At 49.8% G+C, this 27,250-nt stretch overlaps 1 protein-coding gene across 6 annotated transcripts in view; it reads right to left on the bottom strand.

The window, feature by feature from the left end:
• Positions 1-27,250, bottom strand: part of Trak1 (trafficking kinesin protein 1) — a 107,532-nt gene that overhangs the window by 51,020 nt on the left and 29,262 nt on the right. For 4 of the 6 annotated variants that reach the window (XM_027415429.2, XM_027415430.2, XM_035444071.1 and 1 more), the window contains exon 2: positions 25,738-25,932. The gene's annotated coding sequence lies outside the window, so the exon portion shown is untranslated. Of the gene's footprint in view, positions 1-25,737; positions 25,933-27,250 lie in introns of those variants that run through there. The other 2 variants (XM_035444069.1, XM_035444070.1) reach the window with 1 other exon arrangement.

Raw genomic sequence — 27,250 nt, 5'->3', positions numbered from 1 at the left:
AGGAATGTGGAGTGAATACATGCCAAAACACAGTTAAACCTCAAAATCCAAAAAAAAAGAAGACATGAGATGTTGCTTTGTTCTAGGATTCTGCTCATATAGAAGTGCTTAGGACTGACACTAAGTGTAAACAGGCATGAGGGCTTTTACTAGGAAGGAAAGGGTGCAATTAGAATAAAAGTTACACAATCCAGGGCATTTATAAAAACCATGAAACTGCCCAGTAACAATGGGTGAATTTTATAGGATGCAAATTCCATCTTAGTATTTTCAGTAACCAAATACATGCAAACCAGGGCCCCGGACTGCACCATATCCCTACCACTTCCCTATAGCAATGTAGAATATAAAAGCATTCTTTTGTTCCCTCCGTCCTGACTAAGCCTTGCTGGGGTTATATGCTGTTGCCAGGCAGGGAACCAGCCAGAAACAACAGCAAAGGAACCAGCGGGAACCAGCAGGAGGTCTTGCCCTGAACCAGGGTAATATCCAGAAGAAAATGGGGAAGATCTTTTTGCTTGCAAAGAACAGTCCATTCCTACCCAGTGTTCCAGAGAGGGGTGAAAACACCTCATCACCCCAAATGAACATGAATGCAGCTAAGTCCCCTCACTTGGCCTTGAAGCTTCCTGCAGACAAGCTCAAGTCAAAGGTGACAAAAAATGAAGAGGGGGGGTTGCAGAAAAGATGTGTTCTCACCAGGGTGTCACAGAGCTGCTGTGGCCTTAGCGAGCAGCAGGTGGTGGCCATCCCCCATACTGTAGGAGTTTCGGACCTGCTGGCTTCCAGACAAAGGCACACTATGTCCCCGGGACAGCAGCATGGGCAGAGGCTAGAGCCAGGCCCACCACAACAGCGGTCCACAAAGCCCTGACCCGTGTCTGTGTGGTGACCAAACGGGTGTGAGATGTCAAGAGAGCTTCCTAGCATCATCTGTGTGACTACTGTGTTGACCAAGCAAGTAATTAAAGTCAGAGAAGAGGGGCTGGGGAGATGACTCAGCCAATAATGCAAGCGTGAGGACCGAGTTTGATCTCCCAGAAACCAGGTGGGAAGCTTGGTAATCCTCTCGCTGGGGAGTGTCTGAGTGTTGCTGGGCACAGACCAGGCAACTCAGTGAGCTCCAGGCTCAGTGAGAGACCCTGCCTCAAAAAGTAAGGCGGAAACCGATTGATAAAAACATTTGACGTCAACTTCTGGCCTTTACACACACACACACATTCAAGCATGTGCACTTGTGTGACACACACACACACACACACACACACACACACACACACACACGGCAGAGAAGAAAAATAAGAGCTGGCCATTACTGAGATTGACAACATGCCGACAGTGACCCGGGCACTTTCATAAACACGATTCCACTTTTAACCAGAACAAACCCACAGTGCAAACATGAGCCCCATATAGCAAATCAAACAGAGAGCGAAGCCAAGTTTCTACTTCAAGGACAGGTGAGGTTAACTATGGACTTAATGCAGTAGTCACAGACCTCACCCCAGACTGGAACTCTTGGTGTTGACCTATGGTGGCCACTCATCACCGAGACATGCAGCGAGGAGATAACCAAATTGCTCATTCCTGGGAAGGCACCCTGGTCCTGGCACTTGACCAAGTGTGTATGGGTACCCTCTCTTTGTGGCTAATACCCATCCCAGACGAAGAGCCCTCCCCAGTGTCTTCAGAGCTGATATGGGGTAGTGGGGAGGGCTGACCTGTTTTCCCCATAAGCTGCCAGAGATCACTATCTTTTGAGCAAATAAATGGATCCCTTACAGAAGGTAAGACGCACATACATTAGCACAACAGAGTAACTGGCAGACAGGAAGTATCAAGCAAATCAGTGAATTGAGGGGCCGGGAACCCAGACGTGGGTGGATCTGACAAAGGACCCTACTACAGAGACCCTGAGAGATCTCCACACAGGGCTAGCCATGGGGTGATGCTGGTACCCCCACAATGGTTCTGATAAACCAGTTAGTTAGGTTTTCACTTGTGACTCTACAGGGACGGCCAAGCAGCACCTGAGGCAGCCGCAGCCGACAGGACCCAAGGCTTCTCAGCTTTGTATACAGATGCATGTGCTCTTTAAACTGGAACTAAATGCTCAATACTATCTCCCAAGCTTCACCTGGGCACCAACTGGAGACTTTGGCTAGCCAGTAGATACTGCCCTGGTTGCTGACTGGGGGCTGGCTCGAGGTAAAGGGTGACTACCATGTCTTCTCAATTCTGTTTGACCAGATTGTAGCCTCTGTTTAGTGCTCACAAACTCAAAACTTCATGCAAGCGACTGATACCACCTGTTCTGACTCAGTGGCCAGTGTGAGGACAGTGGGACACACTGCTGTGTCTTCGGAGACCCTGGACCTGATTGTTACCAGAGCTGTTAGTGTCAGAGCCTGGACCCTGGCAGCCCTGACACACCACGCTCAGCTATATGTCCTCAAGAGGTCAGGTAAACAAAGGAGAAATAGCAAAGGCCAGAAAGGAGCATTATTCAGTGTGGCACACTGGGGAGAAACAAAATAAAGGGTTCAGTGACCTCCGACCTCCGAATCCATCTTCAGGATCACATCATGAGGTTGAGATTTAAACAGGATACCCAGGGTCAAGGGGTGGTCCCAGCCATCATCACTGTCAACACCACTCTCCCTGGCAATCCGACAGGCTATCATCCTCCTTCCTCTGGTGAGACCAAGCTCCGGCCCTTTCCTTATCCCCACACAATTCTCCTGGGGAGTCCTCACTTCTTGGGGCCATAAGGAGGGTCGCAGCATCTCCTTGGGATGTCTTCCTGCTCATCTCAGACGGAGCAGGGCAATGAGCACTCCCTGTGCTCTTTGCCAATCCTGATTTCTGGGCAGTCCCAGAAGACAGCGACCTAAACTTTCACAACTCACTTTGCAACTGGGGACAGGCCTGAAGAAGCAGTCAGGCGGGAAGGGGTGAAGACACCAGGCTTCTGCAGGTGTTTTCTTGAGAAAGCCATGGGGACCTGCCAAGCAACACACCATAGTCTCTGCTTTCCCGGATCTTCCTCATACCAGTTGATTCTCAGGCACAGAGAGGGTGTGAACAATCCCTCACACTGTTCAGCCCTGCCTGACATCACCTCAGGAGAGAATGGGGGTATGGTGGGAGCTGGGGTGTCAGCAGAACAAGCAGAGTCCCTTTGAGCAGGTCACAGGGCCCTGGATACCAGCTGTGTTTGCTGCAGTGTCACGGTGGCCTGAGCTACTATGGCCTTGTCCTCCTTCCCACTAGAAAGACTGTAAGAGCACAACAGTGGCCTCTACTAGATGAGATGGTTAGGAGTCGCAGACACTGTGAGGGAAGGGAAGGGCCCGGAGCCATACGAGAAAGATCCTGGTGTACAGCAGAGGGACTCGCAGGCCCTGCTAAGCTGGCCTCATTGGGGTCTGTGGTGAGCACTGTCCTCCCAGACAGGCAGGCAGGCAGGCAGGCAGGCAGGCAGACAGGCAGGCAGACAGGCAGGCAGACAGAAGCTGATGTTCTCTCATAGGAGGTGGTGGCGTGGGTGATGGGACCCTCACCTATCTGGCCTCTTTCTAACCAGTTGTAGGCAATTCTGCCCTAACTTACATGAAGCCTTGGGGACACAGGGAGGCCTAGAGTACACTGGCTGGGGAGGATAAGGGGAATGGGGCTCCTTCTATGTAGCCATGGGGAGCCACCATCCATGCTGGGTGCAGACCTTCTCATGTGGCTGTTTTGGGGACACAATTCTTTGTCAAGAAGCCCTCAGTACACTCACTGGTGTCCCAGGGTGAACGCTGGGGGAACTGAACTTTGGTCTGTCATTGGGAGCTTACAAAGAAGGGGCAGAGTTGTATCATGCCCTCAGGGACCCCTTAGCTGTGAACACAGAACAGGACCCTCGACCCAGGTTTACAGCTGGGGAAACCCCAAGACAGGGCCAACCTGATTGAGCCTCCTGTGTTCTGACTGCAAAAATGGGAATATCTACCTCAACCTCTGTTTTCTTTTTTTTCTTTACCGTGATTTAATCAATATATTTCATATGCATGCACTGAAATATCACACTGCACACCAGTAGTGAAGATTAAACAGCCAAGATCAGAAAGTGTGCCTTGCACCCTCAGGTGGCCTGGAGTGAAGCTGTGAGCTAAGATACACAGCATCCATCAGTATGTAAGCAACCAGTGCAAGAGCACACAGACCTCCAGCCTCACCCTGAGTTCTGAGCAGGAGGTGTAAGGTCTGGGGTAGGGCCAAGAATGCTCCTGCCTTAGAAGCGAGGGCCTGGGTTCCCAGAACCTACATGGTGGCTCACAGCTGTCTGTCACTCCAGCTGCAGGGGATCTAACACACTTTTCTGAACTCTGTGAGCACTGCACACACACACACACACACACACACACACACACACACACACACACACACACACACACACACCCCAAAACAAGAAATCCCAAAATAAAAATAAATCTTTTAAGATAGTTGTGGTGGCACCACATGGGAGACAGAGGCAGGAGGATCTACAAGTTCCAGGACAGTCAGGGCTACATAGTGAAACCCTGCCTCAAAAAAACAAAACAAGCAGCCGGGCATTGGTGGTGCATGCCTTTAATCCCAGCACTCAGGAGGCAGAGGCAGGCAGATCTCTGTGAGTTCGTGGCCAGCCTGGTCTGCAGAGTGAGTGCCAGGATAGCCAGGGCTACACAGAGAAACCCTGTCTCAGAAAACCAAAACAAAACAAAACTGTGTGGTTGTGCACGTGTGCACACATACATGTGTATGTGTCTGTCTCTGTGTGAATGTATATTTATATTTGTATGCATGTGTGTGTGCATGTATGTGAATGTGTATTTATGTGTTTTGCATGCATGTGTGCATGTGTATACATGTGTGCGAATTTTATGTGTGTGTAAGTTGTTCCATGAACCTGTCCTAAGGATCTATGAAACCATTCCTGTGCCCTTTGATCTGGAATCCCATGGCTTGTGACTGGCTTAGAAATCACCGTCTTGGGCTTGAAACTGACACTTCGATGCACCTGCACCTCTTCAAATCTTGTTAAAATGCAGATTCGGGGTCACTGGTTCTTGGCTAGTGCCTGCGCTTCTGCATCAGCTCCCGTGCAATGCTGACATGGGCCACACTGGAGCAGCGGGCTTTAAAGGACAGAAAAACGAGCCACCATGTCTGGGCTGCACCTAGTTCCACAAGCACAGAGCACGCCTTTCTTCTGACCCTTGTCATGGACTCAGCAACTGCTCACTCCATCAGAATCCACACCAGCCTCTCACTCCTCCCCCACCTTACCACCCTGTCAGCCTGGCAGTCACCCCCCCCATCCCTGTACCCCTCACTCTTTCCCTACCCACTGTCTGGAAGTCTGGCGAGACACCAGACAAGCTCCAGTTCTCAAACTGAGTTCTCACTCTCTCCAACTTGTCTCATTTCCCTTTTCTGCAGTCAAGCCCATGCCACTCTCCAGGGATAATGTGGTAACGGTACTTTGAGGACACTAACTTTGAAAGGAAAGAACTTTAGCTATTAGAGTGGCTTAGGTAGTTCTGAAAAGATAGCCTGAGATATGAAAATAGAGAATTTTAAGGCATCCTGGTGGCTTCAAGAGGCTCAAGGGTACCGTGTAGCCTGTTTCGCACCCATAACTTTTTCTTAGCCTCGAAGGTGAAATCCAGAAGCCTGGCTGGAGTTAACTTGCATCAATATTTGGGCATACATCACTGAGTTTGCCTTCCCCACCCATGAAAGCTCAAGGTCAGGTGATTACTATGTTAGCCTATGCTATCTATCTCTGAAGTACTTTTAAGTTAAAATAAAAAAAAAATCTCATCTGGGTGCAACGGCACACTCCGGAAATCGCAGGACTCAGGAGGCTGAAGCAGGATGGAGGACAATTCTAGGATAGCGTGGCCCACAAAAGCGAGACCCTGTCTCCCCAAAGGAAAATAAAATCTACATTTCAAAGGAGTGGTGATTATTTAATAACCCTGCTTGGTAGGAAGGATGACTGGTTCTCTTGAGCCCATCCACTTACTAAAGACCACTTAGTCACCAAACAGTTCAAACTCCTAAGCTGGTGCTGGATATCACACAGGCAAACGGCCCAGACCCTGTGAGCCTGGAGGAATTTCAAAACCAAAAGCCTAAGTCATGGAGGTGGGATGCAGAACCAAACACAGTGCTTGATGACGTTTACAAGGACTGGGAAGGGGTGAGGCAGATCCCAGCAGGCAGAAGGTCAGAGCCATGGTTTCTGGGGAGGCTGGGGTAAGCTAGAAGAGATGCCAAGATGTCCCAGGGAGCCCAGGGTGCTGCTGGACCTGGTGCCCTACCTGGACATCAAGCCATTCACACACCTGTGCCCTTAAGAGCTTTTTTAAGAAGTAAAAGAACATGGTAACGTCAGTGACCAATCTGGCCTGTCCAGACACTAACAGGAAAAAGCTCAAGCAGGAGTAAAATGAAGAATTTACCCTCCTCCAAGATGTCCAGGGCATCGTGCTGCTCCACGGTGGCGGCCTTCTCTTCATCCTGACAGTCGCACTCAAAACACTCCTCTTCCCCTCCCACGTCTCTCAGGGACATTGTTGAAGTCACCCCAAATTTGAAACACTGTCCTAAGGGACTGTCCTTGGGACAGCCTTTGGCCACCTGCCCAGAGGAGCCATCGGGGCCTGTGCCCAAAGGGCACATGCTGGGCTCCAGACAGGGTGGTAGACATGCCCTAGCTGGGCAGGAGTGGACGGGTGTGCACAGGGCCACCCGCCCAGCATTACTCAGGGAAGGAAGGACTTGGGGTTGGTTCACAGGAACCTGGGGGAGAGGCGGGCAGAGTGCCTGTCAGAATGGCAGGGCCCTGCCAAATGCCCCTGACCAGAGGGGAGCCAGGAAGCAAAGTATGTACTGTGAAGCAAGCTCTTGGCCTTTCTCCCCGTGCAGAAGAACGGGAATGGTAGCTTCCTGGAAGTTTCATAGCAACTGAGAAAACACCAGCCACGCCTCAGGCAGGTACACCTGTCTGTAGGAAGGCGCTAAGCTGGCACTGGTGGAGTTGCCCAGGTGAAGCATTGCCCAACACCTGAGAGACTTCCTGTGGGTGTGCTTAGGAATCTGAGGAGAATGCGCTGGGCCAAGAACTGTGGGAACTGGTGAAGGCAGGGACCCTGACTTCCAGCAAAAGGAGAAGGATGTGTGGGAACCGTCCACAGCCTGAGCTAAATGGACCCCAGCCCTTCTATGGCATAACAAATAGTAGTATCAGTTTCCTCATTACACTGTGTTTTATAAGCCCCGCATTCCTCTCCAAGCTGTGTCCACAAATCCAAAAAGATTTCTCTTAACTGCTGAAACAAGACAAGAGAAAAATCGAAAGCCTAATAGCTTGCAATGGTGCCCTGAGGAAGGACGCACAGTTTAAGGTGTAGCTCGACAGCAACTCCTCTGCATCACTTTGCCTGTCATAGTCACTAACACAGATGCTCCCATCAGATTCTCTCTGAGGCAGCTGTCACCAAGCACCAGTCTCTTGGAGCATCACAGCCCGTCAGCCTCTCCCAGCTGCACCGTGGCTGGTCCCCTGGCTCCACACATCTATGCCTACTGACCTCTTCCATCTCTAGGGCTGTTCCCTCTGCCAAGAAACCAGGAAGGGAGATCTGGGCAGCAAGAGCATCAAACGGGCGTCCATGGGAGCTTGAGGTCTGGGCTTCCTTCAGTCTGTGGGAGCTTGAGGTCTGGTTTCTGTCAGCTTGAGGGTTCTGCGTGGCTGCCCAGACTGCCTGCCACCTTGAATTTCTGCCTTCATAAAGACTAGTATAAAATCGCACATGTGTGCCCAGGCAGGAAGCCATGAGAGGATAAAGATTTCACTTAAAAATTCTAACTAGGGGGAGGTTATACCTCGGTTTAAATTTTTAAAACTTCAAAATGACTGCTCTATTATAACTCATTAAAATTGTGTTGTTTGGAAAAGATGTCACAGAAAATCACAGGCAGATTTCAAAATTAGAATTTCAGAATTTTTTGGAAAAATTATGTACACAAGCTTTAAAGACAATGCATTTAAACACATGCCAAAAGCCAGGCATGGTGGCACATGCCTGGATTCCCTGCACCTAGAGGGCTAAGACAGGAAGATCGCCATGAGTTCAAGGCCAGCGTAGGTTACACAGCAAGAATATATCTCAAATACACGAACTCAGTAAAAACATAGTGTAGTCCCAATAAGCAATTAATTATCAAACCATGCTTACTGACTAAGTTCTAAAAATAGGAACATGGGTTTGGGGTCTTCTCCAGATGATAAAACTGGTTACTCCAAGGTGTGGGAAGGAGGATGGGATGGATTGGGGGGGGGGGCTCCCCACCTGGAGTGTGACTCATCTCTTGACTATGGGATGTGTGGGATGCCATACCCAGAAGATAAATGACAACAAAGGCTTACTTCACACAGTCGGAAAATCTCAAACGATTTAACCGATCGTTGAGTTGTTCTCATTCATCTTTTAGTTTAAATTAACGGTATTTTTCACAGTGCTGTCCAAGTCACTCACCCATCTACACACAGACATGCATGCACACATAATAAATACCTAGGATATCAAAGTTTAAAAATCTTTCCCCCAAGCTATGTATGGTGGCTCATGTCAGTAAACCCAGCACCTGGCACGGTCACCTGGCAGGGCCAAGCAGGAGGATTACCTCAGGTGGACTCAAGCAATACCCTACCTTTACTTTCTATTGTAAAAGCATATAAAGTCAGGGGACACCTCCACAGAACTAGACGGTGGCTGCTGGGAGTTACAGAAAAGCTGTGAGAAAAAGAACCAAAATTCCTACATATTTTTCATCCAGAGTCCCTGGAAGCCAACACTTTGTCACACTTGTCCATCCCTCTCAACAGAGATGCTGTCCCTCTACGGCCTCCTCAAAGTCTCCCTCTCTCTAGTGAAAGAGACGGAGAAGCTGTGTGAATGGGAAGGACTTATGTCTCCTCTAGCCTGGGTCAGCTGTCCCTACAGAGCACAGTTGGCCCTTAGGGGGGGTCGTTTCTCCCAAGAGTCTTGCTTATGAGATTTAAACTGTGATACTAGCACTCTGTAAGCGAAGACAGGAGGATCAGAAGTTCAAGGTCTTTCCCTGACTACAAAGCAAGTTTGAGGCTACCCTGGGCTACAAGAGAATCTGTCTCAAAAAAAAAAAAAACCTACTAATGAGACTTTACCCTATGTAAGTTACTAACACTGTTTGGCTCAGAGTTTAGATTGTAAATTCTGAGTACATGTGGATGGATTCTACAACAGCTAACAAATGGCTACAAATCACTCTAAGGCACTGAGAAAAGAACGTCTTCCAATTCTTACAACAAGCTGATGCCCGGAGCCTCGTAACACCCTTTAACATCTGACTGTGTGTGTATGAGCAAGACCAATTCATCTGAAACCGAGGACAGAGACAGACACGGTAACTCAGCACCAGGAGAAACTCTCCTGGACCTCAGCGACCAGGAGGGAACACGGCTGGCTCCTACTTCCAACCTGTGGAGAAGGGTCCTCATTGCCCTGAGTTGCATATTCCTGTCTCCAGAGCACCTTCGTCCATCATGTGGGAGTCAGAACCTCTGACATAAATGATGACTTCACATCTCTTACAGAATACTGACTCACCTTTTGCTATTATCACCATGGGACGTCCCTTGAAGTGTCTTCCCTCGGTATTGATTCAAAGGCCAACTGATGGGGGAACAGGGGCACGGTGGGGGGGGGCGCAGATAAAGCAATTGTCTAACTATTTGCTGTGTGAGAGTCATACTCAGAAGGAAAATGTTATTTCCAGGCTAACCTGCCTGAAGCCAGGAAGAACCCAACTCCTTAGAAATGGTAGCCAGGGCCAGTAGATGGCTCAGTGAATACAAGCACTCACTGTGCACGCCTGGTGACCTGAATTCAACCCCTAGGGGCCACACTATGGTGGGAGGAGAGAACTCACTCCATAAAACTGCCCTCTGACCTCACAAGGGCACTGGGCACATGCATGTCCACACACATACAAGAAGGAGAAGGAAGAAAAGATGGTTAAACAACCCCACATCAGCATGTGTGGGGCTCCTAAACAGGTTAAGTTCTAGACCCCAGATCCTTTTGTCCTGTTTTGCTATCTTTAAGTGGGATTAAGAACATGCTACCTGTTCCAGTCCCAGCAATCTCCCCTTCACCTGACAACAGGGTCAAAGTTAAAAGGTCAAAGAGCTCGCTCTCCACATACTCAGATGGCATTGACAATCAAGTGGCAATCAGTATCCATTGATGCTGGGGTCATGAGCTATCCCCTCTTTCTATTTCCCTCACTCTTGGAAAGGCCCCCATCAGGACGCCTAGCTAGAGCCAAGAGACTCCTCTGAGAACCTGAAGTTAGAAGGCCCTGGTGGCAGCAGATAAGAAGGGGTCTTCTGTGCTCTCCAGATGGGCACCGAGCAGCTGGCTTCCCTGAGACATGGACAGCATGGCCACTCGTCCAGACACTAAGCTCTCCTCCCCAAGTCCTAGGATGGCTCAGGAACACACCCAATTCACCCACAGGGGGATGGAATGAATGGCCTTCTTAAGAGTCACTTAGCATCAAGTGACCAACAAATCACCAAGGAACCTACAAGGGGTCAGTGGCGTCTTCCAAAGAACAGAACACCATACTTCCTCTCGTAGCGCACTAACAGGGTAGGAACTTGATTTTTTTTTTTTAATTTTAAATTACATAGCCAAGAAAAGAACACATTCATCCTTTCCCCCAAGACTACAGGCACACCTGACTCTCCTTGTTACCCAGAATGCTTTGCGGATCCGATGGACCCATGTGCCAGCTCCAGCAGCTGCCAGGAGACAAGGTAAAGTTTCTGTGTGCTTTTTAAGGGCATGGCCCGGGAAAGCCTCTTGGGCTCCCTGTTGCAGCCCACAGCCAGGCGTCAGAAGACAGCAGGTAATCACACAGCTCTTTAGCTCACTAAACTAGGCCAGTTTCCTGGCCTTTTCCATCACACGAGGTCTTCAAATGCAGTTGTGCCCGGAGCAATCGAAAATTCTGAGTCCACTCATAAGCACCCTTACCTGATACTGGGCTTGAGAGAGCTGAGAGAACTTCACTACCAAAGGACAGACTTCTAGAGGGGACCACAGTAACGGTCCCTTTTGGTGAAGGTTTGTGATTTAAGGGTCATTCGCAAAGAGCGACTAAAGACAATACTGCCTCCTGACAAGGCCCTTCCTTCGCAATCCATCCCGGAACACCTCCCAACAGTTTCCCCCTGTACTTGGAGCCTATTGACACCTGTCCAGTCACACACCTCAGCCACCAGGCAGCGTCCTCAAAAATGAGCCACGCCCTCCACACAAACCTAGATGGCCCCAGAAGGGTGATTTCTGTCTTTGCCCCTTCCACCGTCCCTATCTGTGCTGAATGCAGCCAGCAATTCATTTGAATCACGCGCTGCTGGGGAAGCGGTTTCTGCCTTCCCCAGCCTCCCTGTACCCCCAGTCCCAAGCTCTGAGCTTAGGAAAGGGCAGATCCTTCTAGGCCTGCCCTCTGCTGACCTCCTGAACACATGCTTCCAGCCTCTAGTGTCCTGAGCAGAGCACAGGGGACACACAAAAATTCACCCCGACAGAAGTCCCAAGCTTGCAAACCCAGCATCCAGCATGCCGAAAGACATGTTATCTCCCCATTCGAAGCAAATGACTGTGCGTGGCAAGAAACACCCACCGTCAAGAGCCAGCCCTGCCCACCTGCCGTCCCCTCTGTCATGCTTGCTGCGCCTTCTGGTGACGCCGGTCCCTGTGCCCCCATCTCCCCGGGAAAGACTCGGTACCCCCCCCCCGTCCCAGGGATACAATGCCGCTGCTCATCCCGGCTCTCCCTCGGGGGCCTTAATTACCGTCTGAGCATTCTTCATAATACCAATCCAGTTCATAGTAATCCGTGTCGGTGAATTTCTGCATAGTCAGAATTCTCGCAGGGGAAGGGACGGACCTCAGGGCGCCATGGATCGTCAAGTCAAAGGCTGCCATGCCTCCCGGCCCTTCCAGAGCACCCGGCAGAAGAGCATCCCCCAACACCGCACAACTTGACTGTGCATATTCTTAACGCTAGTCTGGAGCCAGGATGGGCGGGCAAGCGGGCGGGGGGGAGGCAGGCGGGGAGTGGGTGGATGGTGGGGGAGCCGAGGCTGGGGAGAGCGCCGTGGAGAGACCCCGCAGGCCGGCGGCTGATGAAGCAAGCGCACTGGACTGGACAGCGGCCCTGGAAGGGAGTAGCTGGAGCCGTCCTATCCAGACGCCCCGAGGGTGACGTCAGAGACACACACCACCACCCGCCGCTCCCTCAAGCCTCGCCCCCTGCTCGGCTTTCAATCTCACTGTTGCCATAGAAACTGGCCAGCTCTGAAAAATGTTACAGAAATGAAGGAAATGTCTTCTTCCGAGGATGCTGGCTGGGAGCAGAGGTGCCGCGCAGGCGGAAAGGGATGTGGGCGGAGCTTAGACCCCCTCCCCCCTTCCAGGTGCCTAAACCTGGGTCACTGCAGAGAGCATTTTTTTTTCCTGCATCCGAAAACCGCCACCTTTTAATTTGCAAAGGATCGCTTTTGGTTTTCTTTCCTCAACTTAATTTAAAACATTTAATACCCCCTCCCTAATTTTTTTCTTTACTTAAAACTTACAAACACCAGTCAGAGAGGCCTTGAATGACCCACAAAATGAAAACATTTTCACTCACAACCAGTATTTTATTTATGCTTGTGTCTTTATTCAAACTTCTAGCAAAGTAACAGCATACAAATGGAGGAGAACGCCATTACAAAGGGCCTGCCGCTTACATGTGTGACCAAGAGCAGCCACCCGGAGGTAGACGCCCTTCAAAAGGCAGTGGGGTTTTGAGACCACTTAAGGGCACAGGGAATGGCTGACACCCATAAAGAAAAAAAGAAAAAAGCAGTGAATGGGCTTAGTTCTAGGGGTTTGGCATGCTTAATAGGTTTCATTATAAATATGAAACACTGGATAACGGGACGGAAATTTTTAGACTTACCATACATTAAACTCCACCCCAGAAGCATATTTTTTTCTCAGCACTCAGAGAATTCTTTATGGAAGACTGCCCTTGGCATTCCAGAACATTCCGGTACCCTGACCCTGACCTATGAGACACCAGTAGTGCCATCCTCTGATCTCCAAATTTGGCCATCAAAAATGGCTCCACCTCGTCCCCTGCCCCCCCCAACCCCGAAGAAATGCTTTTGCATGAGAATTCTGAAATTTTAAGTGTATATTTCAATGCTCAACTATGAGAGATTCTCTGAATATGTTTAATAAATTTTATTGTGTCGTTTTTAAGCCTCTAAAGAGATTGGATAGGTGGCTTAATAACCAGGGTGTTTGCTGCTCTTGCCGAAGACCTGGATTTGGTTCCTGGTCCCCACACCAGGCAGCTCACAACCACCTGTAACTCCAGCTCCAGGGGATCTGTCAGATGCCTTCCTTCTGGCCTCCATGGGCACTGCACACAGGTGATGTACATAAACTCACACAGGCACATACACATGAACAGAAATATTTTTTTTTTTTTTTTCGAGACAGGGTTTCTCTGTATTGCTTTGGAGGCTGTCCTGGCACTTGCTCTGTAGACCAGGCTGGCCTCGAACTCACAGAGATCCGCCTGCCTCTGCCTCCCAAGTGCTGGGATTAAAGGTGTGCGCCACCACCGCCCGGCTAGAAATAATTTTAATATGGACAGTAAGTACAAAAATGGGTAAGTACAAAAATGGAGATCACTATGGCATAGTTCTTGTCATCATGCTTGGCTCCAGACCCCATGGGCGCCAACGTCCAGTACCCTCCAGTTCCTTACATTAAACACTACAGTAAGTGAAAAGTGGCACACCCTCACTCTACCCCCACATAAATAAAAAACTTCTTATGAGCCATTAATATAGACTCCCTAAAGATCAACAAAACCATCTCATTCTGTCAGCCTGGGAATCTCCAGTAGAAACTGAAAAGGAGGGGGAGGGGGTAAAGGATTAGGAGGATATAGGAAGCCAGGTGGTGGTGGTGGCTGCAGCGCAAACCTTTAATCACAGCACTTGGGAGGCAGAGGCAGACAGATCTCTGTGAGTTCAAGGCCAGCCTGGTCTACAGAGGGAGTTCCAGGACAGCCAGGGCTACACAGATAAACTCTGTCTCGAAAAACAGAGGAGGAGGGGAGAGGGAGGGAGGGAGGGAAGGAAGAAGGGAGGAAGAGAGAGGGGGGGAGAGGGTCTGGGGAGATGACTCAGAGAGTAAAGTGTTTGCTGCATAGACAGGAGGACCTGAGTTCAAATCCCACAGCACCCACAATTTTTCTGTTTTGTTTTGAAAGCTAGAAATGTCCCCTAAGCCTATAATAGCAGCACTGTGGGGTGGACATAGGTGAATCACCGGGGGCTCACTAAACAGCTAGTCTCTAGTCTGTCTCCAAAATGTCAAGTTCGGGTTCAAACTTGACCCTCTCCCCAAAAATAAAACGGAGAGCAAGAGAAGAAGGTGCTGATCTCTGGACCCAGGAATGCAAGGGTGCATACATGCGTACAAATAAATAAAAAATAAGAAACAAGAAAATGAAGCCTCTAAGAGCTTCACAGAAATGTCTGCTAAGTGGGAGTGATGCCAGTACAGTTCCTGTTACAGGGACGGGGCGGGGCTTGAATTAAGGGTCACTGGCATGGGTTTAGGACAAGGCAAGTTCCTCACCACTAACCAACTCTCTGTAAAGAGGAAATGACCCAGCACGAGCAGCTACAGGTACAGATCCTCAGCTATAATTAGGGAGAGGACGCAGAAGCACCTTTCAAGAGCACCCGAGGCGCACACAGCCAAGCTGTGGATCACAGCGGCAGCAGAGAGGACGTGATGGGCTGGCTGGGGGCAGCGAACACTGCTGAGCAGCAAAGCAAAGTGGCTTTGACCACAACTTGCACCAAATCCAAGATTGCATACACTCATTGCAGTGTCAGAAGACTGGGAGAGGGGCTGGGTCCTGTGGCTAACACACCTGCCGTGCAGGGATGAGGACCAGAGTTTGGATGCCCGAGCTGAAAGGCAGGCAGGTGGAGTGGCCCAGCTTGACCCCTGCTGTGACCCCAGCGCTCTGAAGGTGGAGAAAGGGATCCTTGGGGTAAGCTGGCCATCTAGACTAGCCGAACAGACCAGCTCCTGTGAAAGACCAGTTCAGTGAAAGACCCTATCTCAGTCAGGGTTTCTATTGATGAAGAGACACCGTGACCATGGCAACTCTTATAAAGGAAAAACACTTAATTGGGCAGATTACATTTTCAGAGGTTGAGTCCATTATCATCATGGTAGGACACAGAGGCGTGCAGGCAGACACGGTGCTGGAGAAGGAGCTGAGAGTTCCACATCTTGACCCACGGGCAACAGGAAGTATCTGAGTGTCACACTGAGCGAAGGTTGAGCAAAGGACACCTCAAAGTCCACCCCACAGTGGCACACTTCCTCCAACAAGCCACACCTCCTAATAGTATCACTCCCTATGAGCTTATGGGACCCAATTACATTCAAACTACCACAGACCGGACTCAATAATAAAGTAGAGTGATCACGGAAGACAAGCAGTGCCAACCTCTGGTCTCCACATGCACTCACACATACGCATGTGCACCTACACACATGTGCCCACACCGTTAACATACCATACGAGGAACAGCCATGAGCACGTGTTCGCGTTCTCTCTCTCTCTCTCCCCCTCCCTCCCTCCCCACCCGATGACAAACATTGGTGTCTTGGTCACTCTCCATCTCAGATATACTGAGACAGGTCTCTCATCAGAACCAGAGCCTGGGCTTCTGCGAGCTGAACCAGCCACTTGCTCCAGGGATCCCTGGTTCCCACCTGCTCAGAACTGGGGTCCCAGGTCTGCCACAGCTGCCTGGCCTTGTATCTGGCTTCTGAGGTTTCCAATTCAGGTCCTCGGGCATGAGCAGAAAGCACATCAGCCCTGAGCCACCTCCCGCATCCTTGCTGTGACTTCTTGATACTGAAAACAAACCTCTCCCAGCTTTGCCATCTTGAGGCCTGGCGAGGACGCCCCTCCCCTAAAACAGTGCTTGGGCATTTCGGTACCCGTGCTGGGGTCAGGGGACTCTCAGCACCCTGTGGAGCTGCTGACTCCACAGCCCAGAGCAGAAGCAATCATGACGGCTCTGCAAGCCCAGGGTCTGAGGAAGCAAAGGCCACTCCCAGAAGCCTCGAGAAGCCTGGGCTGGACCACACTGTGACAATGGAAATATTGTAGGGAGGAAATACAGTTATTTTTAATGGGACCAGGTGGTGTTAGTGAAAGCCATGACGCCACAGTGGATATCCAGAGCAAGGCAAGCAGGGAGCACGCCAACTGATACACACAGGGCAGAAGGCTAGCAGCTACTTTACTCCATCTTGGGAAGTCGTAGGTGGGCCTCGATGCTCCGTTCCTGCCACCCAGCCTTCTGGAAGATTGCTCAGCGCACCGCCGTGCAGGATGACTGTGAATACAAGGGCGGATGTGGATGAGGACACAGGTGCCAAGGACAGAAACGCCTGGCATTGTGGGCGTCGATGACACCCAGATAAGAGGGTGGGGGGGGTCAGGCCCAGGGCAGCAAGATGATGGGTTACCCAGAAGGCTCTAGAGGAGGGCAGACTGACTGCCCCACGTGGGGTAGGGTGGGGTGGGGGTAAATACTTGAGGTCAAAGTGTGAAGGACCCAGTTGGCACTGGGGGATCCTAATGTGGATCTCAGGATGGAGACCTGAAAGTTGGGACAGGTGCAAACCCTGTGCCCCTTCAGAGAACACCAGGCTGGGGGTTGAAGATCCGTGTGAAGGTTTATCTCCTGGGCCACCAACACGGTTCATTGGGGAAAAGCAGTTGCCATTTAGCCTGACATCCCACATTCAATTGGTGGAGGGTGTCCTCTGACCCCCACATGTGTGCTGTGGCATGCTCAAACTCCCACCCCCCCCCCCCCCGAGAGACAAAGACAGAGAAAATGCAGTTTAAAAGAAAAAAAAATACCAATGGAATCGATGGGTCTCAGTTAAATGTTTAAGATGACATTGTCCTAAATTAAAGGGGACCAAATCCAATAGCAGGTGGGCTTCAAAGAGAAAGTGGCAAGTCAGAGCACAGACTGGAGCAGTGTCTCCCAGGAGCAGCGGAATGATGATGTCTTCCTCAGGCCACCCTGAACGAGAAATCGTGGCTCCCTGAACTCTGGGCTCCTACCTTCAGAACAGGAGTATCTACTGGTTCAGGTCACCAGCTGTGTGGGCCACCTGTCCCAAGAACTAGGCAGCTAATGTAACTACTAGGGGACAGCAACTTCTTTATTGGCTGTAAAGACTCCTGAGGACAAAAATGGGCTGGGTGATGACTCAGTTGCTAAAGAGAGGATGGACCTGGATTTGATCCCTAGAATCCGTGTTTAAAGAGCAGGGTGTGTGGGGCCGGAGAAAAGCTCCCAGAGGACCTGGGTTCAAGTCCCTACACTCACATGGTGACTCACAATTGTCTGTGACTCCTGTTCCAGGGGATCTGATGTCCTCTTCTGGCCTCTAAGGGTACCAGGTATTCACATGGTGCACAGACATACATTGAGGTACACATAAAATAATGTTTTTAAGCCAGGTGTGGTGGCCTGCACTTGTAACCCTAGCTGGGGAGATGGATGTAGGCAGATCCCTGAGGCTCACTGGCTGGCTAGCCTAGTCTATTTGGTGAGTTCACTATTGGTGAGTTCACTATTCACTGCCCAGGCCAGTGAAGAGACCCTGTCTCAAACAAAACATTAACAGAGCCTGAGGAATGATGGCGGATGCTGTCCTCTCAGCCTTCCTGACACCCCATAGGTGTAGTCACATGCATGTAAACACATGTGTAAGCACATGCAGAGAGAAAACAATTACTGGAAAAGAGAAAACATGAATTACCAAAAGAGGAATGACGCTTAAAGAGCCAGGCTGAAACCTCGGTGCCAGGAGCCCTGTTGCAGATTATTCTCAGGGTTCCAAGCCCCCTCTGAAACACATTCCAACGCTCTAGACCTCCCATCCTGTAGACAGCACTATCGCCTCTGCCCTCACCCAGCTGGAGCCAGGAGGCTTGAGGCAGAAGATAGGGGGGGCTGACCAGAGAGAGGGCTTGCAGTCACTCAGCAAACATTCCAGCTTTCTCACTCCAATCTTCAGTGCTCAGAATGTCTCTGCCAGTCAGTGAGACCTCATGGCAGAAGGCAGGCTGCAAGGACCAGCTTGCTGGCAACTGCTCTTTCCACTGAGGGGCCGGATGCTAATGACAGCCGCCCAGAGACCCTTTCTCCGCTTGCAGGTGCTTCAATAAATGGCGGCCTCCATCCCCACCTTCCCTGGTGGTAGCAGTGGGGGGGTAGAGGGGTGGCCCCTGGAAGGGGAGGGAGGAGAATGTATCTTGGTGTTGGTAAGAAGCCCAAGTGGGGCTGAGCACAGACGGTCTTGGGGGAGAGATCTCATGCCCGTGGCCAGCGTGGCACACAGCTGACGCCATCACGTCAAAACACACAAAAACCACGGGCTCAAAAGACCCCAAATCCCACTCCTGCCCAAACCCTGCTGAACGGCAGTAGCCTGGGAAGAGTGGAAGTGGAAGCCGAGCTGTCATGTCAGTTTCCCACCCGAACTGGACCAAACTTGCAGGATTAACACAAGAAGAAAACAATCTACACAGAACAGCTTGCCAGCCATGTTGTTCGTGAGCAGAAAAAACATTGTTGGAATCTGCTTTGATCAAGAAAAACACAAGACGCCAGATGACAGACGTGGGATGACGAGTGTGGGCCACGCTCCAGACACTGCGCCCGGGAGTCTGAGGGCAGCCAGGCGTTCTCACACGTGGCAACTTTCGACCACCTAATGGGGAACTCCATTCCCCCAGCACCCGTGCCCAGGCCCACAGCTGGCTGGAGCGGCTGATGGCTGATGCACGGACTGTGATGGTGGCAGGGCCACACTGCTCAGGGCCTGCGCCAAAGCGCCCTCTAGTGGAAGAGCACAGCAGTGCAGCCAGGGTGTCAGAGCAGGGCCCTACAGAGGGGAGACTGACGTCCCAGAGAGGAGAGGAGGCCACTGCCCTCACTACCTCCACCGCTGTGCTGTCCACCTGCACAGCCACAGTCCTGGGTGAGGACATGGAGAAGATCAAAACAGCAGAGATGTCTCCACCTCCTTAGTCAGAAAACCTCAGCAGGAGCTCAAGCACTGGAAGGACCACGGTGCCTGCCCCACCCTGAACACACTCACTGGTTGAATCTCTTCACAGAGAAAGCAAACACTGGGCTGACACTCTGAAACCTCCTTTCTTGGGGACCTGCTCTTTTCCAGGTCACCTCAGAGGCCGGGTGGTCAGCAGATCCTGGTGAGACACAGAGGGTTCCTTCTTGGATCAATCTGTGTTAACCAGAAGAGCAAGCCACAGGAGCATGTCCACCTCACAACAAACATGGTGACCTTTCCGCCTGGTGCCTGCCAAGTGGCGCATGACTGGACTACTGCACACAGGACACCATCAGACCACACAAGGCAACTGGACGTCACAGAGCAATGACACAAAGCTGTGTCCAGCTATGTATCACATGTTATGTGAGCCATGGGAAATGAATTCTGTTGGATAAATGATTTCTAAGTTGACAAGATTTTAACATACCCTAACACCCAGGTCTTGGAGAACTGAGCCCCACCTTTTGTGCTTTACCAGGTGTTACCTTGACTTTTTCTCTCCCTTTTGGCTGCTCTGAGAGCCAGCAGGCCATGGCCAGGTGACCTATGTTTGAATGTCAGCATCTCTTTTTGCTGTGTTGCTTTGGGGAAGCTTGCTAACTTCTCTGGTCCCTAGGATCTGCAGCTATGGAACAGGGACAGCGGGAGTGAGGGTGAGAAGGCCCTGCACACAGGAAGTGCTAGTCATGAACCATTCTTACTTCCTGTTCAGCCATCTGTCCTCAAATGCCCGTTCTGGTGTGCACGGGTACTTTGTAAGCCATTCTTGGTCTCTGCGTTTCTCAGGATCATCGGAAGTTAGCTGGGGAAGGGCTGGAGCGAGCCTAAAAAGGTCAGTGTGGAAGGAAAGCCACTCACAAAGGAAGAAGGGAAACTTTCCCTCTCATCAGCCAGCGGGGGACCGAGTCTTATCCCAAATGCCACAGCCAGAAGAATCTACTCTGGCTGCACAGTAAGATGCAACTACCCACTTCTGGTTTCTCACCTTAGGGAGCCCCCAACTCCCCTGCAACAGAGGCCACGGCCCTACAGAATGCCTCTAGTGGACCTAAGAGGAAACAAGAGGACGATGTCTCCTCAGCCAGCTCACAAGTGGCCTGACACCTGTGACTCACTGTGCTGAGTCATGTATCACCTGGGTTACCGATGTGTAAACAGACACAGAACCCAAACAGGGCCGGGACGATGGCACAGTCGATACAGAGCCTGCTGTGCAAACATGAAGGAAGGCCTGAGCTCCATTCCTGGCTCCCACATCAAAAGCCAGGAGTGCTGGCATGCACCTGCCATCCCAACTCTGTGAAAGAGGGGAGAGCAGGATCCCTGGGGCCCTCTGAACAGACAGCCAGGCTGAGTCAGTGATCCCCCAGTGCAGTGGGAGAACCTGTCTCAAAACCTCAGGCTGGGCCTGATGGCGCACACCTTTAATCCTAGCACTTTGGAGGCAGAGGCAGGTGGATACCTTTGAGTTCCAGGCCAGCAAAGGACACACAGTGTCTTAGTTTGGGTTTCACTTCTGTGAAGAGACACCATGACCAGAGCAACTCTTATAAAGGAAAACACTTAATTGAGGCTGGTTTATGGTTCAGAGGTTAAGTCTATTATCATCACGGCAGGAAGCATGGTGGCGTGCAGGCGGATATGGGTGCTGGAGAGGTAGCTTAGCGTTCTACTTCTGGATCTGCAGGCAGCAGGAAGAGACAGTGATCCGCTAGGCCTGGCTCGAGCCTCTGAGAACTCAAAGCCCACCCCCAGTGACACAATTCCTCCAACAAAGCCACACCTCCTCCAACATGGCCACACCTCCTAATAGTGCCACTCAAACTGACACACACAGTGAGACCCTGTCTCAGAAACAACAAAACCAAACAATATATGTTAGAGATGGACAGACGAAGGTAACGCCAACCTCGGGCCTCTACATGCAAACACACGTATGCACACACACATATGAACACACAGATACCACACAAAAATTTTTTAAAAAGTAAGGCCAGGCATGGTGGTACATGCCTTTAACCCCAGGACTCAGGGGGCACAAACAAGTGGATCTCTTTGAGTTCTGGGCCAGCCAGGGCTACAGAATAAACAAACAAATAAATAAGAAGCCAGGACACCGGACAGAGCAGGGCCCCTAACTTGTGACTTCCACACACCACCTGCATGTCTGTCTGTGTAAAGGGAAACAGCTGTGTTTTCCTAGTTACTAAAACCCAAGGAGAGCCTAGCCCTTGACATAAGAGCTACCTAATAAACACACTAAATAACAAGAGCTACTGCGCTGGGAAGATACCAACATCTCCACCAAGTGATGGGCAGAGGCACATTTCTCAGAGTCTGCCCACTGCTGTGGGCACACGCACCCCTGACCTCACTGGTAATAAGGTTGCATGTCCTGCTGCAGACAGCCTGCCTTGGCTGCCAGTCTGACCATGAAGGATAATGTTACATTTCAGCAGGAAGTTAATGGAAGTAACTACAGTCACAAAACTCTAAACTCTCTTTACAGACCATTGAGGATTTCCGTTTCAGGCTTGCATTTCAAAGTCGATGCCTGGTTGTGCAATTGAGATACTTTTTGAGAAGCATTACTGACATGGAATAATCCTCTTGTACAGTGTCAAGATCTTTCATTCGAATTGGCTTAATAAAATGCTGGCTGGCCAGTAGCTGGACAGGAAGTAAGGCGGGAAGGGAAACTGAGAATGCTGGGAAGGAGAAGGGTGGAGTCAGGAGTCTCCAGCAGACACAGAGGAAGCAAGATGGGAATGATTCACTGAGACAAGGTACCAAGCCACGTGGCTAAACCCAGATAAGAATTATGGGTTAACTTAAGTGTAAGAGCTAGTTAGTAAAGAGCTAGTTAGTAAAGAGCTAGTTAGTAAAGAGCCTGAGCTGCTGGCCAAGCATTTATAAGTAATATTAAGACTCCAAGTCAGTTATTTGGGAAGCAGCTGCTGGGTATTTGGGAGTTGCTGGCAAGGCAGAAACTTCTGCCTAATGTGGGAATGCTCTTCCCTATGCTGCAAATATGTGTTGCTTTTATTGTTTGATGAATAAAGCTGTTTTGGCCTATGACGGGGCCATAGGTGGGAAATCCATGCAGAGATACAGGGAGAAAGTAGTCGGAGTTGAGAGAAGACACCATCCAGCTGCCAAAGGAGAAAGACGCTCGAACATCACCGGAAGGCATGGTCATGTGGCAATACACAGATCATTTAAAAGTAGGTGATAGCCAATAATAAGCCTGAGCCACCGGCCCAACAATTATAATTAATATTAAGCCTCTGAGTGATTATTTTATAATCGGCTTCAGAACTGGTGGGCGGGAGAGAAGTCCAGCTACATCTGCCTACAGATTTATTTTATTTTTAAGTTGCATATGTTTGTGCATTTGTGGGTGTATACACTTGTGAGTGCAGTTCTGGCAGGGTCCAGAAGAGGGCACCCAATCCTGTGGAGCAGTTGTGAGTCACCTGATGTGGGTGCTGAGACCGCACTCAGATACTGAGCAAGAGAAGCAAGTGCTCCTACCCGCTGAGCCACCTCTCCACATGGATTAAAACACTTAACAAGCAGTCATCTGGCGCTAAGCAGAGAATCCACAGGAGGAACTAACCAACAGGACCTGGACACACCCAACCGCAGGCCCTTTTAAGATCTGCTCTGTGCTCATTTCAGCTCCGCTGGTTGTATTCTGCACTGCGGTGCCACTGGTGACTCTAACAGGAATTCTTTTGGGTTTTCTTACACATATAACTGAAAACAAATGAGAGACAAATTCCGGTTTTGAGTCTCCTGATAAAAAGACTTTAGGAACTGCGCACTAGTGCTAGATCAAAACAGCCTTGCCTGCCTGCAGGTGTTTTATCGGTATGCAACAGGTCATCTCTGTGACTGTCCTGTAAAATGGCCTGGTGCTGCCATGAGTGGCACTCCAATTACACTGTGTGTGTCCATGGCTGATTGATGTGTGTGAGGAGGGACCAGGAGCCTCCCGTGGCAGAGACAGCAGCGAGGCTCTGTCAGAAGAGCAAGTCACACAACAGACTTTCTCAGAAGTAATTGTTTCCAATCATACTGTGGACTTCTATAGTAGACACACACACACACACACACACACACACACACACACACACACACACACACACACACACAGCACACATATACACACACATGAGCGTGCACACACATGCACACACGCACACACACCCCACAAGAGAAGTGACTTGGCTTCCCATGCACAATCCCACACTCCTTGCTGGTGGGATCCCCTGGCTAAGCATAACTGACTTGTGTGGGAATTCTCTCCACCAATAGCTTTGGGGTACCAGCCTTAGAGCATGGCCTGGTGCTACGTGAGGACTGAAAAGCTGGAGGAGAGAGTGTGCTCAGTCTAGCTCATACTTGGCATGGTGGATGACCCAAGCTGTGGAGAGGTGGCGCAGGATCAGCCTCTCTGTGGAGTTCATCTTTCTGTTTCACCCCTTAATAAGCTGGTTATGGTACCGTTTGTAAATTCTTGCTTCACTGACTTGTGAAGAACTTCTGACCCATTGTGAGGCATAGAAGATGACACCAAGCATGGGATGACCCCATTTTTGTTCTTATTGACACCGGTTATCAGCTGTGCTCAAAAAGACAATGTGCAAATTGCATCAGAATAAACTCACAGATCGATTCAAACATAATTAATTCCTTTCTTATTAGCATCCAATATAGAGAACCTGAAAATGGCTTTGCACACACCCTAAAGCAGAGGCTTTTAGTTCCAATTTGTTTATCATAAATGATCTCGGAAATTGAAAAGACTGGTCTACGCTGGTGAAAAATAGTGAGGAAAGCTCAGCTGTGTACTGCAAGCTGGTTCTCAGTGACATTAACTCCAGAGAAGCAAATCAGTGTGTGTCAAACAGGTATGTAAATGACAAAGAAGATATTAATTTCATCTTAAGATTTTTTAAAATTGTGCACATATATGTGCATCTGTGTGAAGGCATGTGGACACGTGCAGTGCTCACATAGGACAGGAGAGAGAGAGCATCAGGCTTCCTGAAGCTGGAGTTACAAATGCATGTGAGTCGCCCAACATGGGTGCTGAGAACTGAGCTCTGGTCTCCTGGAAGAGCAGCTGCCTCCTAACTGCTCAGAGATCTCTCCAGAACATGTGTGCTTTTAAAGAACAGAGTACAGTAATGGAAGGTAGCGCCATGGGACGGCACTAGCCTAGCATGTTGGAGGCTCTGGATTCATCCTATCATGGTAAAAAAATAAAGCAGCATTTATTGCCTGGTGTGGTGGTGCCCTCTTAGCCTTTGGGAGGCTGGGGCAGGAGGGTCGCCCCAAGTTTCAGACAAGCCTAGAGTACATAGGAAATTCCAGGACATCTTGAGCTACCTAGTGAGACTCTGTCTCCCCACACCTACCCCAAAAAATGATTTTTAAAAGGCATCCCTTTAAGGACTGGGTGCATTGCGAATTAGTAGAGTACTTGGTTAGCACCTAGCATGTAAAAGACTCTTGGTTCAAATTCCAGCACTGAAAGAATAAAAAAGGAGGAGAGAGGAAGAAGGGATGAAGAACAGCTGTCATTTGAATAATCAGTAGAACATCAAATATTAACTTTTAAAATCATTGTTCTCCGTCAGCAATACTGTGCTCTCTCTCTCTCTCTCCTCCTCCGTCCTCCCTCTCTGAGGACTCCTTAACTCTAAGTTCACCCACCAGGGAGCAGCTCTGCCACCCAGCGGCATAACTTTACAGAGCAACGGTTTCACTCCTGGAATTCCAGTTTAGCCAGTCAATCCTGGTTCATGCTTTGCAGTGTCTACATCAAAGGAAGAAGCAGCCTAGATTTCCTCATGACATTTGTTGTTAAATACAGACTCGTTCCCCGTGGAGTTTACAGAGGGAAACAATGGGGCTAGAGAGACGGCTCAGCAGTTAAGAGCGTTAGTTGCTCTTATAGAGGACCCAGGTTCAATTCCCAGCACCCACACGGTGGTTCACAACCATCTGTAATTCCAGTTGTAGAGCATCCAGCGCCCTCTTCAGGCATTCTCACGTACTGCATGCAACACGATGCACATACGGACAGGCAGGCAAACACACACACACATAAAATAATGCACAATAAATACAACAGATAATTATTTTAAAAAAAATACAGGAGGAGGAGATGGGAATAGCTTTAAGTTATCCTGCATGGCTCACATGAAAACGCTTGGTCCCCACTACTCATCCAGACCAAGAAGACCCTTAATATGGCCAACCCACTGCTAAGACCATGTCCCCCGTGGCCACCCTTCCACAGATGTCTGGGGCCTGGCACGGAAGGCCTGGTCATCACACTGCTCCCATAGATGAGGGACCAGCTACTTACGGAAGTATTTTAGCGTCTCTTCAATCTGCTCGGTTGTGAGGTCGATGTTAGCGTCTGGGGAAATGAGAGGTGTATGCAGCCAGTCATCGTGGTCGTAACCGTAGATGGTGTCAGCTCTCAGCTTGTAATGGGGCAGCTGCTCCTCCAGCAGGCTGATGATCTCGACTTCGGGAAGGTTGGTGCTGTTGCACACGTCTAGAGAGAAGAAGACGGAGGAGTAAGTGTGGCCTTTGAGAGCTAAGACACTGCCACGTGTGCCTTGTCACCCGCCCGTGGCACGCAAAATGCAGGCAAGGGCACATCAGGGTCTTTTCTAATTTGAAATCCACTCCCGAGACTTAGAATCACAGAGGTGGCAACGTCTAATGGGCACAGTGGTGCAGGTAAAAACTGAGTGTAGCTTAGAACACTGGCCAGCCAAGTATGGCGTCTTAGTTAGGGTGACTATGTCTGTGATGAACACCATGAACAAACAAAAGCAACCTGGCTCAGGGGGTTTATTTCGCTCACACTTCCATAGAGCAGCTCATCTTCAAAAGCACTGAGGGCAAGAACTCAAGAGGACAGGAACCTGGAGGCAGGAGCTGGTGCAGAAGCCATGAGGGGTGCTGCTTACTGGCTTACTCTTCACTGCTTGCTCAACCTGCTTTCTTGTAGAACCAAGACCACCAGCCCAGGGATGACCCCACCCACGGCAGACCCTCCCTCCCACCAACCACTAAAGAAAATGCATAGAGGTCTGCCTGCAGCCCAATTTTATGGAGGCGTTTTCTTTCTTTTTTAAAACATTTGTTATGTATATAATGTTCTGGCTGCATGTATCCCTGCAGGCCAGAAGAGGGCACCAGATCTCATTACAGATGGTCATGAGCCACCATGTGGTTGCTGGGAATTGAACCCAGGTCCTCTGGAAGAGCAGTCAGTGCTCTTAACCTCTGAGCCGTCTCTCCAGCCCCTGGAGGTGTTTTCTTAATTGAGGTTCCCTCCTCTCTGATGACTTTAGCTTGTGTCAAGTTGACATAAAACTATCCAGTACATATGGTGACTGTAAGTGACAGCCACTAAGTGTATATTTCAAAATAATCAGTAGAGAGGTTTTTAAAGGATCCCAACATCATGAAATAAAAGGTGCGTATTTAAAGTGATGGATAAACCAATAGTGTGACTGATTCTATATATTACATGAATGTACTAAATGATGACAAGATATCCTTAAACATGTACAACTTGCTATGAGTAAACAAAGGCTAGTATTGTTTAGTTTTTGAGACAGTTTCTCTGTGTAGCCCTGGCTGTCCTGAAACTCACTCTGTAGACCAGGCTGGCCTCTACCCACAGAGATCTGCCTGCCTCTGCCTCCTGAGTGCTGGGATTAAAGGCGTGTGCCACCATGCCTGGCAGACTAATATTTTAAAATTAGAATTCTGCATGTTGACTGCAAAGACCTTCCCATAGTAGCACCGACTGTCGAGTGCCTGCTATCTGAGAAGGGAAACCAGCCTTCCCCAGTTTT

This window comes from Cricetulus griseus, chromosome 4 (assembly GCF_003668045.3).
Source record: "Cricetulus griseus strain 17A/GY chromosome 4, alternate assembly CriGri-PICRH-1.0, whole genome shotgun sequence".
NCBI classification, from domain to species: Eukaryota; Metazoa; Chordata; class Mammalia; order Rodentia; family Cricetidae; genus Cricetulus; species Cricetulus griseus.
This window is presented reverse-complemented; position numbering and strand designations above follow the sequence as displayed.